Source organism: Antedon mediterranea, chromosome 2 (genome assembly GCF_964355755.1).
Source record: "Antedon mediterranea chromosome 2, ecAntMedi1.1, whole genome shotgun sequence".
NCBI lineage: Eukaryota > Metazoa > Echinodermata > Crinoidea > Comatulida > Antedonidae > Antedon > Antedon mediterranea.
In genome coordinates, this window is record NC_092671.1 from 34,972,474 (window position 1) to 34,985,233 (window position 12,760).

Consider the following 12,760-nt stretch of genomic DNA (forward strand, 5'->3'; position numbering starts at 1 on the left):
TGAAATGAACAATTTCATATAAAATAAAGTTACAAAATCGGTTATTTAAACAAAATATTTGATTAGACAGAAAGTAGGGTAGGATTTATGCATATCTTTAGTTTACTTATTTTTGTTCTAAAAATATTATTAATCAGAATTATTCTTACTTTAATATTAAAAATGTTATTTTATTATTCAATGCTATGTCCAGACCAACATCTATATTATGACTTCACTTGGAATCTACCAAGTGTATTGCCTTACTGTTCGATTTGAAATATCATCATAGTCTTACCTTTGTTATTTATTCGATCGTGTTAACGTAGGCAGTCGTATTGTTGCACCACAAGAAGACAGGCATAATGCGTTATTTTATGATAGATATAGTAAATATAATACTAATAATAATATTTGATAAATAATAATCGAAATATTTTGGAAAGAAACTAAGCACAGGACAACTAAGTAAGGAGATGATGTCTCTTCACCGTGTTGTCGGAGCTAACGCTTGTAGTATACTGATGTTTATTGGTTGTTGTGTACACAAACTTTATTCCGCGCAATAATTGTGACGTCATACGTGTCATTAGGACAATCAAATATGAATTATATATTTTGCGTCATTCACTCACAAGTGTCCTCTTTCTAGAAGTTTTTTTTAAAGAACATTTTAAAACTAATTAAATTGGTTGCGATTTATTTCCTATAAATATATTTGTATAATCCCCGAATAGGCCTAAATATATATCTAATGTAACTAAAAAGACATTTAAAAAAAAATCACAATACAAACAATATTTACAATGTTTTAAAAAAGACATTGACTTGATTAAATAACGGCCAATTTTATAATTAAAATGATAACATTAAATTACAATAAATTATTTTTATGATTGTGATTTATTTGTGCGATTTAATTGATAATGAATTTCCTAAACATATCATTTTGTGATTTCTCTGTTTTACGCTCATTATTAATAATTGCATTAATATTACATATATGCAGTAAAAAATACTGTAAAATTAATTACCAGCTAAAATTATATAGAAATTGTAAAATGAATTCAAATATTAAAAGCTCTCTCTATCAAAAGAAATAAAATTACATTTATAATAATATGACCTTTCAAAAGTTACATTTTTTTTTTTATTATGCAAAATAAGTTTGTTTCGGGTTTAACCAAACGACTCGTCTGCTTTGTCATCTTAACAATAACTTTTGTGATTATGAAAATAATCAATGTAATTTAGATTTTCAATTGGCACATCTTTAGAACTATTATTTATATTGTTCTCGTGTTATTTGCACTCCTACATACTAAATACATCAAATATAGAAACAAATTACATTTATTTACTGATCACTAGCTCATTGTACTTGCTTTCCGTCTTGTCAAGTTGTTTAGAATTATTAATATCTTGTAGTATACCTTGTGAATCTGTGAATCTCTGTTTAGTTTTAAAATCGTCAAATCACCATCCTTTTATGTAATACGCACAGGTGTAATACGTTCATTGAGTTTTCAAGAAGTTTGCGTTTATCCTCCAACTTAAACGTCACTGAATTATTTCTGGTAATTTCCTTTTACATTTGACCTAGTGACGTTGAATATTGAATTCTTTTAAATATTTACAACTGTGTAGTATCGAAGTTCAACCCCGATTTGATACTGTTGAATCGACTTTCACAAAAAAATAAAATCAAAATTCATTTTTTCTAAATGTATATTTATTTCACTAAGAGTACACGTTTTATTAATATAATATTAGTATTATGCATAGGCCTATCATTCTAGGAGAATCTGTATTAATATTTTGAACTTGAAATTAATATTAATTAATATTATTTTGTATCTGATATGTCCAGTATGTAAATCGTCCATTTTTGCGTTTATTGTAAGGAAGCGAATAGTGATTTTTACTCGACGACATGCCGATCAATTTTACAACCCAGTATATTATGTTAATGAACAACATGATTGGAGACGGCTTTTCTAGCTATTTATGAGACTAATCCTCGTAATGGAATGATTTAATACGCGTTTCATTACTACAGTGCATCTTAAATGCCTCCTTTTTTAATCGGTGATCTAATTTTTCTAGTCATCTCGGCATTCTGGTTACCGTCTTCTTGCACTTTCAACGGATTTGCTGCAGCAGCAACTAAAATAAAGACAATAATATGTGTATGATAATATTAATTCAAAATAACGCTTAAAGGTGTATTGTCCCCAAAAACATGAACAATGAAGATTAATTAAATCAGACTTTGAATAGGTTATTTGGTAGTTTTAATAAAGTTAGTCACTTTAGTAGAATAAAAAAACCCTAATGACAAATAAATAAACCAAAAACTCATTACATTCTCTTGCAACCAATTTGAATATTTTTTGCTCTAAATCACAGTTTTCCAGGTAACTCATTTTTTCGATCCAATTTTTTGTCAATGTGAATATTATGTGACATTAAAATGACATATTCAACAAAAAATGTTGTAAGAATTTTTTCAGGGCAACAATATATCCTTAATGTAAATGTTTTATAAATTCCAGTGACATCGCTAAGAAGAATGTAAAGACTTTATTCATTTTAGGGACGAATCCAAATAATTACCGTTTTCATTGCTGTTTCCTCCAGAGTTGAGTTGAGCCGGATCTGCATCTTCGTTAGATGTTGTCTCATCATCCCCTATCAGTATTGTAAATATTGATTAGTTTCACACACAATATTGCTATGCTAACAGGGCATTGTTGAAATGAATTTCCTTCAAAATTGGTCTTAGGCTATGTCTATACTATCAAACTGTATATGTGACAAGAAAATGCGATGTGCCCATATATGGACATGATGCTGTCATATCACTACCATATTTAAGCATATCACTACCATATTTGGGCACATCACACTTTTTTGTCAAACTAGTTTGAAAGTGTAGACAGAGCTTTAATTATTATGGTTAATTGATGATTTGTACTTTTAGGTCTACATCTACAACTTTTTTTATTTGGTTGCTTAATTTAAAGGTTTAAAAAATAATGATGTTTTATATGTGATGTTAAGGTTTTTATAACCCAACTTGTAGTGTATTATAATCGGTTAAATGTGTAACATCGAACTACAGTGCCATAAATAGATTACCACTACACTATTACACTAGGAAATTTGTTATAAATTTTTCTCCAGTTTTTTTTATCTCATGACAGAACAACTTGTTTCATAATGGTGTATCAACAATAATTATAAATCAATTGATAATTTACATACATTGCATTAAAATATTACAAAAATTATTATAATTAGGCCTATACAAAATTAATCTTACTTCCAGATCTTGCTGCCGATAACGCAATCAGTACAAGAAGCATTGATAAAAAGAACAACTTATTCATCTTCTCAACCCTTAATAAACAAAAACAAATTGTAAAATATAAAACAATTACAAAAAATAAATAGAAAATAACTAAATAATGTGTAAATAGAAAATAACTAAACAATTTGTTTATAGAAAATAACTCAAATTGCACTCTTCGTTAATTAGTGTTTTTTTTTTCTAAATTTACTTAAATACGATTATTTACTTATTTATCTTCCACCCTTAATAAAGAAAAAATATTTGTAAAATAGAAAATAACTAAAACATAAATACATATTTGTCTATTTATCGTCGATCGTTATCGTCCTAGTGTAAATAGGCCTTTAAACATGGTTCATTCATTCATTCATTCATTCATAATGGTATATTTATTAAAATTATCTTCACAGAAAAACTGAATTGTGACAATTTTTTACATTAGTAAAAGGTACTTAAAATATTTAAAATGTTTTAAAAAGATTGCATAAAATAACATCAAAAATTGAGAACCACACAATAATGGTAATACACAGTAAATAAAAGTGAGAACTAAAAAACATAAATTAAATACATCATTCAATAAGGGCAAACTTCATTTTACTATTATATTAAAAAACTGTTTTTAAAATTTACTGTTAGTTGCAATTATAAAAAAATGAAACCACAAACACATTCGAGGCCCAAAAAGTGTTTCCTTAATGTCCACTAACCAGAAATCTATTGACCTCTTAATATGGGTTTGCGGCAGAAAAAACAAAAACAAATCTACCAAAAAAATGAACAAATTGACCTGGACTCAAGAAATTGAGAAGAATGGAAAATTTTGCAGCCAACGTTTTATTAATGAAAACTATGTTGTCCCATTAATAGGGGTTGCATCAACAATTTGGTGTTGGCTGTAGTGTAAAGCATAAATTGCCTCTCGTATTTCTTTAAGGTGTCCCTTAATAGGGGTGTTCCAAAGAAGTGTCAACGATAGAAAACACAACTAAACGACAAAATGTGGCCTATAATCATTTTATCTTAAAACTAACTTGAGATGAGATATCAAAAATCTATCGGCAATTTTGATTATTTATCCAAATAATATAAGGGAAAGCTATATCAAATGAAAACAACAGTCAGAAAGACCAAGCTGTCGAAAAACACTATCATATAAATATATAATATAAATGTTACCTTGAATATTGATGATTTTCTGCTTTGAAATAAAACTTGCTTTCCGCCTTGTTAAGATGCTTAGAATTGATAGTATCTTGTAGTATACCTTGTGGATCTCTGACTGATGTTTTCAGGGAAAGTTGCTTTTATAGACGAATGACTTTAGCCCGTTGTTGTTTTACCCATTATTTGCACCCTGTCACCCAATACATGCTTTCCGTCTTGTCAAGTTGTTTATAACAAATAATACCATGTCAATGTGTACTTTATATCGGCTTACTTTTAAAATTGTCAGGTGGTTGATGTTTTCTGGGAAAGTTACTTTGATACATGTCATTAACTCGCTGTTGTTTTTTATCAGATTGAATATTTATAAGAAATGAAGTCGACGACCTCACCTAATACTTGCTTTCTGTATTATATATCAAAAGTTGTTTATAATAATGTAATAATAATAATAATAATAATAATGATGATGTTTTCGCTGAAAGTTCTTTTCTACACGGATACAAGGATGTTCTACCGTTATTTGTTGAGTCGACGACCTCACCACGACCTAGTCCACATTATATAGCAAACTTAAGAAAAAACTAATTTCCAACATTTTTCCAGTTGAAAACTTCTGCAAACTGCAGAAAACTGGCTAGCAGAACTTAAGCCATGTCTGCACTTAGCACACTTTACCTTTCATTCACTTTAAATTCATGTCTGCAAAGTTTGCTAGTGCAGCTCAATTCTGCAAACTTGTTTTCTGCAATTTTTCAACTGATCTGCACTAGTAAAACTTGTTTTGACTAAAGCTCTGTCTACACTGTCAAACTAGTTTGATTAAAAATAAGTGTGATGTGCCCACATATGGTAGTATACTGATATGCCCAAATATGGTAGTTATATGACATCATCATGCCCATATATGGGCATATCACATTAATTGTCATATAAAGTTTTATAATGTAAATAGGGCCTAAATCTGAGTTTGCTCAAGTTTGCAACAAAAGTTTTTTGACAAACTAGTTTGCTGATGTGTGGTGAACACAGCCAATCAAATCACTTTTGTTGTAGGCATGTTAATCTGCAGATGGACAAGTCAGCCTCTAGTAAGAGAAGACAAGTAAAAGACAAGTTTTTCAAAGAAAGGTTTTCAAAAGCCAGTGCAGTCAAAGACAAACTTCGGCAGACAACAGAAAACAAGTTCTCAAAAATCTACACTAGCACACTTTAGTTTACGGTGTATAAAGACTAGAAGAACTCTACTTATAGGCAGTTTATCCTTGTTTAAACCAAAATGGCTTCGATAGTGTTAACTCAAGTTTCACACAAAATAATAATTCCATTTATTTTACATTTATATTTATTTTACCAAGAATACTTGTTTTTATTACATCCGTTGATAACCTGTACTATTATTACTTTTAAAAAAATCGTTTTTCTTCTTAATCCCCTTCCCCCACCCCCTACGCATATTGAAATAGGCCTATTAAACTTAGACGCGATAAACCTACAACAATTACCGGTTGATTGTGTAGATAAATTGCATCTAATATTTCCTAATTGGTAATTAGTCTACGTAGCATAAATATTATAAGATCAGGGAATAGTAAAATTACACTCTTCCTGGTTGGTGCTGCAATAAAATCGCTTGAAAATATTTTATTAAAATATATGAAATAATTAACACATGGTGGCATTGCATGGCAAAGAGTAGCTAGAGATAGAAGTAATGGTCAATTGGTGAAGAGGCCTTCGTCCTGCAGTGGAAAGAAATAGGTTAAGAAGAAGAAGAAGAAGAAGAAGAAGAATAATAATAATAATAATTAATATCAATGAAACGTATCTAAGAAAAATATGCACAGGGTTGAGCGGGACCTGCATCATCGTCGTAGTCTTGCCTTCGTGTTCCTATCAGTAGAAAGGCTGTGTAATAATTATTTCAATCACATCAAACAGCGATATTGATAATTGAATGGTTAATTATTTTGACTTCTGAAAGTATCGCTTAAATTTAGTTCAGAAATAATAAGAAAAAGTATATACTTTTCTTTTACTTTTTCCTCTTTTTTATTTTGGCAAACTACCAATATGGTAGTATAAGTGGAATCATTCACTGTCCTCCTTAAAGGAGGAAGCCGGTTCACAACATATACACAAGATGCTTTACATAAACAAGTCTTTGAGGGTGAAATAAATACATTTTCATACATGTCCTTAACATTATCGCATAATTATTAACACGATTTGATTATATTTATTTCGATACGGTACCATACCGTACCATGAACAAAAAAGATAAACAACGCAATTATTGTGTATGGTACCGTGGATAACCCCAAATGCGATTTACATCCTGAAGGGTCTCCCATATTAAAACACATTAGACAGTAGAATAATAATAACTTAACGCGATCCAAAATAGTGTCTCCTTAACACGAGTTTCATAGGAGTTGTATACTTTATTAGTATAACAGTAACATTTTCTGATTATGCTGTATTTATTCATACATCATTATGAATCTTACTTTCTCGTCTTTCCGTCACAGCTACAATAAGAACGAGGCATAAGAAAAAAGAATAACGTATGATGTCCTATAACAGTGGAGCTGTGGGAGTGGAGCTGTGGCTTGGTGGTTATGATGCTTGGCTACCAATCTAAGGGTCCTGGGTTCAAGTCCTGTCATATGTCAGGGGTTTTTCTCATGACAATTTACAACTCCACTCCCAAAGACTCAATAATAAGTCTTTGTTTATGTAGAGCATCTTGTGTATATGTTTGTCTTGTGAAATTATTGAATAGTTTATCCATCCTGTAACGGGTTACTCGCTGTTGGATGAGTATGAAATAGAATAAAATAAAAAAATAAAAAAATAAAAATAAAATAACATATTAATATTAAAACAATTATATTGCTATCTTTAGATAGTATTTGAAGATGCTTCCTCCTAGTATAGGCCAATGTACACGCAAGTATTTCCACCCAATCACAAGTAACAGTTTAAATGACCCATCGATTGTACGTTACTTGTATTTGGTTTTTTCCATCACTCTCCAGGGGTATGACATTTTGATTTCTAACCTCAATTTTTGTTAAACATCGATTAGTTTTGTAATCATTATTAATGAATAATTCATTGAAATTATATACAATATTTTCAATAAATAATTTAAAGTTTTCCTGAGGGTTTTTAATGCGGCCTAGACACTTTAGGGTACGTGTACTGACACCTTGACATTGGCCTAGACACTTTAGGAGACGTGTACCGACACTGACAATGGCCTAGACAATTAAAAGGTATCGAACCTTTGCCTTGCCTTTAAAGCGTCATCCAAACAATTCGCCCTTTGATTATCCCTTAGATTACCTAATAAACAAATCCTCAATTATATGATGACATTAGTTTTTGACTTATTCAGAGTTTGCGAAGTCCCAATTAATCTTATATGTTCCATACCATGTACAGTTTATTGACTTATTGAATAGAGAGAATACATCTTGCTAAATCTCTGAGCTATGAATCTCTGATAACTAGTTCCACTCCATAGACGTGACGGTGTTAATTTTAAAAATTATTTAAAAATGTTTTGGTTGATCTCGCCAACAATATACACGACTTGAAGTGCTTGGTAGTTTGTGTGTCATCAAACAAAATCCAACCTCAATTAATCATGGCTAGTAAGAATTGATGTATAGCACACACGACAAGATCAATAATATTTACAAAAGCCTTGCTTACGCGTGCGCATTAGCTTTTTTCTTTTAGCGATGTCGCGCCATGACGGCGCTATAACATTTTATCTCCGCATTTTCATTCCCAACATTCTTATTTCTATGCTTTTGTTACTTGAAATAGAGAAAGAGCACAAAAGTCGGAAATACATACGAAAATCTAATTCTAAAAGTAACTGCTGGTTAGACAAATGGGTCGTACCTATCCCAGAATATTAGTTTTGCTCCTCCAATAGGGCTTCTTACTGAAGATCGATATCAATATTTAGCGTCCTTGATACCACAGAAACGCACTAGCGCGCTCGCGTTGTCAAGATTTTTTTTTCTATACTAAAGCAGAAATGAGATAAGACGAACTTGTTCATCTTAAAGCAGGGTGCTGTTCGTCTTAAAATTTAATACAAAAATAAGCAAATCTTTTTTCTTAAATATATAATGAATTGGAATTAAGCAAAATTAAGGATTTAAGGCAAAGTTAAGACGATTTTTTTCCTAAGCAAAACCGGCCCCTGGTAAGAATTTATATAAGAAAACATGATTAAGATACATAATTGCAATGCTTTGGAAAAAATGTTATTTATTAAATCTGTCGATAGTAGCGTGACCAGAGAAGTGTGAACCCTCTTCCCTGGCGTGACTAAAGGCGTGGTAAAACCCCAGCCTTGTATGCAGCTATAATTGACGTAGGTGACATTTCTAGACAACTCATCCATCCTGATATGCAGTTGATAGTACATTCATATAATACGGCTTATTCTTGAGTCTATTTACATTGTATGTGATCACACACATTATTTTAATTATAGATTTATCATATCTCTTTACTGTGACATAGAATGACTCTCTAGCCTACGTGAACTAGACATTTGAAAATGTAACTCAACATAGTTTTTGAGATCCTCCGTTTTTTTCACCATGTTAGGTCAGCTCTCATTAAACTTCGTCATTTTTAATGTCTTCTGCGTTGACATAATTTTGATTTAGCACTGAAGAATAATAAATAGCATTATCACAAGAAACTCCACCTTCGTCTACGTTAGATGTTATTCTTATTCTCTTATTAACTACAAGTCTAATTTATTGTCATTATCTTGTGTTTCTGATTTGATAAATTTATTGCTGAACACGATTCGGCGTAATGTTTGCCGATTAATAATAACTATTAACAATATAACAGTTACAGCAACGACGGCCCTTCCTATAACCACTCCCACTATTACTAGTTCAGATGTTTTGTTATCAAGTTTAGATATAGGCCCATCAATACTACTATTAAAGTACTGATCATCCTACTGCGTTGGAACACCGGTTCTCGTCAGATCACCGAAGTTATAAGCAACGTTGGGCCCGGTTGCGTTCTGGATGGGAGACCGTCTAGAAATCGCGGTGGGTGCTGTATATACTGGCGAGTGATGGTGTAATGGTAATATCGGACTAGCATGTGATAGGCATGGGTTCGAGTTTATCTGTACCATACTAATTGCATCCTTAGGCAAAATGCTTTACTCCCATTACCTCATCCTTCGGATGGGATGTAAAACCGTTGGTCTCGTGTACTTACTCTCCAATATGTGATATCTGTGTCATGTGACCTTTAAAGAACTTACACTATTCGGGCTGAACTTGATTAGTTTTAACTATTTTTTAGCCCTTCCCTTGATATAATTATTATTATTTGTATATTATTACAATGTTTATAATTTATATTTATGGGTAAATAAAGAAAGAAAGAAAGAAAAGAGTCTCCCGGTGGTGTGCTGATCTAGTAGGCGCTGCACTGCTGGCTGCCGTGGGTCCGTGGATGGCCCAATTTCCTTAGTTTCCAGTTAAGCTTGAGGACAAAATTGATATAAATACCTTTACCTCCTCCGACTAAATACAGTAGGTGGCCTGAAGTTTATTTAAAAAAAAATATCCTATTAGCACCACCACCCGTAGCCACAATTTAAGAATCTATAAAATTCGATGAAGAAGGGATTGAAGTCGAGATTGATAACCGGAATAAATTGCCTTATGCAGTAGTCAATTTACAAAGTTTAACAAAAGATTGGAAAAGTGAAGTGAAGGTATATCATTTTTTGACTAAGATGCATAATTGACGGTGGTAAACTAGTCATTTTTTTAGTAGGCTTACAAACTTCAAAATACACACTGCAGCAGTTCTCCAGCAATATCCATCTTTGTCATTCCAAAACCTACGATAGAGGGTACTGTACTGTAAGTTTGTAGAAAAATAGTAGATCGTTAGAAATTATTGAGGAGGAAGAACATTGTATTGTGGTTGTATTATTTTCCCGTTTTGGTACAGTATCTGTGTTGCAACAAACATTATTTAGACTTTTTGTACTGATTCATATTCACCATCTTTCTTTGGCAATGGTGAAACTAAAAATATACCAACATATGTTGCATTAATAACATCATCACAAATATACACACTGTACACTATGGCTGTGTGTGTATATTTTACGTCGATCATCATTGGCTACAAGTTATGTGTCCCATACGGTTCCGCCAATCAAAACCTTATGCTTATTGATTGTTACGATTCGTCAATTTTAACCAATAGAATTTCATGACGTTGACATTTGTTTCATCTTTCAACAACAAGTCGTCACGGCGCCAGCGCGCACACGTCACTATAATACACATTACATGCGCATCGCACACGTCATTCTGTAATTGTGCGCGTAGTAAAGTAACTAGGCAGATTTAAAGGGGGGTTCCGGGTTTAAAATGAATAGTAAAAAATGTAAAATATATTTGTTTGTCTCTTGAACGGTAAAAGTTTCAATTTATATAAGCGCCCAGTGAAGCAGAACGAAGGCTGTGAAATCAGGCCAGATTACAAGTGCAGCTACGGCAAAATCACACTGTGGTTACAAAATAGGAAATTCGTGAAATGGTCCATCTTCCGACGACTCGTTATCATAAACCATATCAATTACTTTTGGAAAATTATACTTATCTGATGTAATTTTAGTCGGTCTTCCCATTTATAAAGTCAATTTTTTATGAAAATTCATCAAAACAGTGAAAAATTAGATATGTTTGCACTTTACGTTTGCCGATTTTCGCACCGACTTAGGGAAAAATCAAAATCAATGAAGCGTAACGTATACTGTACATTCCTGCTGAGGATCGAGGAGACGACGATACACGTGCTCTCTCTGCTGCCCATGCCTGGCATCGTCACGTGATAAGCAGATACAACAATACCAAACTGGTCGGGTCGAGTATACCCCGTCTATAATCACAACATGAACGATGTACAGTATTTGATTGAAGGTCGACTTGACCTACCGGAATGGTATAGATAATATAGCTCGAATGAGAGAGTTGGAATATTTGTGTAGTGCAGCCTATAGTAAAAGGCCTGGTAGTATCAATTCGCATAGGGTCTACTACACTAGCTAGCTCAATTTTTAACTGGGCCGGATCGGCTAGGTCTCCTTCCTACTACCTGGTCTACTTGAGAGTAAACTAAGCCTATTTTATTTTAGGCCTACTTAGACGATCGGGACACCATACGTCGTGTGGACGGCGATCGGACCTTGTTTTGCTTCAATATTTACAGCCGATTTTGTAGAACGTTTTAGGTTTAGATTGTTTAGGAGTTTGGTTGATAGGATGGGTTTTGTTATTTATGGGCCAATCGTTTAGTAGTAGGCTAGCTAGGCCCATGGGCCCCATTGTTTTAACCTAGCCATCGTGGCATGGAATCCCTAGTCAGAATGGCTCTCGCCCATATTATTATTAGGCTAGGCCTAGAGTAGTATTGTACGTGAAGCCGATAATACGATCTGTACTATAGAGGTATAAAAATAGTATAATTTATGACTCCGTATCTGTACTAAATTTTGTATTTCATTAAATGTCAAATAAATATATGCTACTACTGTTATTATTACACTTTAGGCCTAGCTTAGAAAATCTACAAAAAATGTATTTCACAATGATCGGGTGGTCGTCGTTTGACAGGGGAGAGAGATGTAAATTAGTTGACAAACACAACGTACATGACGTCGCGAGTTTGGAATCCACTGGTGACGTGATTTTGTGAATATCTCATGAATATTAATGAGCTTCCCTAAGCTGCTGAAAAACAGACTTTCCATGAATTTACCCTAAAATGTATATGAAATTTAATTTTTTTAATTTCTCGTTATTACTTCTTCATTCTGACATGTCTATATTGTTATAATATTTTTTATTTAATAAATAAACGATATTTAAAAGCAATTTTAAACCCAGAATCCCCCTTTAAATCTCAATAGTAACATATCAAAACAATTCCCTCCTAGGAACCTAGTTACGTTATAATAATTCCAAATAATTTGTTGAAAAACCCCTTTTAAAAATACCTTTAATATTTCAATCATTCCTAAATAAGTAGTAAATCAATGAAATGAACAATTTCATATAAAATAAAGTTATAAAATCGGTTATTTAAACAAAATATTTGATTAGACAGAAAGTAGGGTAGGATTTATGCATATCTTTAGTTTACTTATTTTTGTTCTAAAAATATTATTAATCAGAA

The 12,760-nt window shown here is 32.2% G+C and overlaps 1 protein-coding gene and 1 long non-coding RNA gene across 3 annotated transcripts in view; both read right to left on the bottom strand.

Moving 5' to 3' along the window:
* Positions 1–12,760, bottom strand: part of LOC140040870 (uncharacterized) — a 229,755-nt gene that overhangs the window by 200,982 nt on the left and 16,013 nt on the right. The window lies entirely within an intron of this gene.
* On the bottom strand, positions 1,843–3,376 carry LOC140039858 (uncharacterized). The gene is made up of 3 exons (XR_011842659.1): positions 3,305–3,376; positions 2,596–2,670; positions 1,843–2,145 (listed from the first exon to the last, which is right to left on the bottom strand). It is a non-coding gene; the product is annotated as an uncharacterized lncRNA (long non-coding RNA).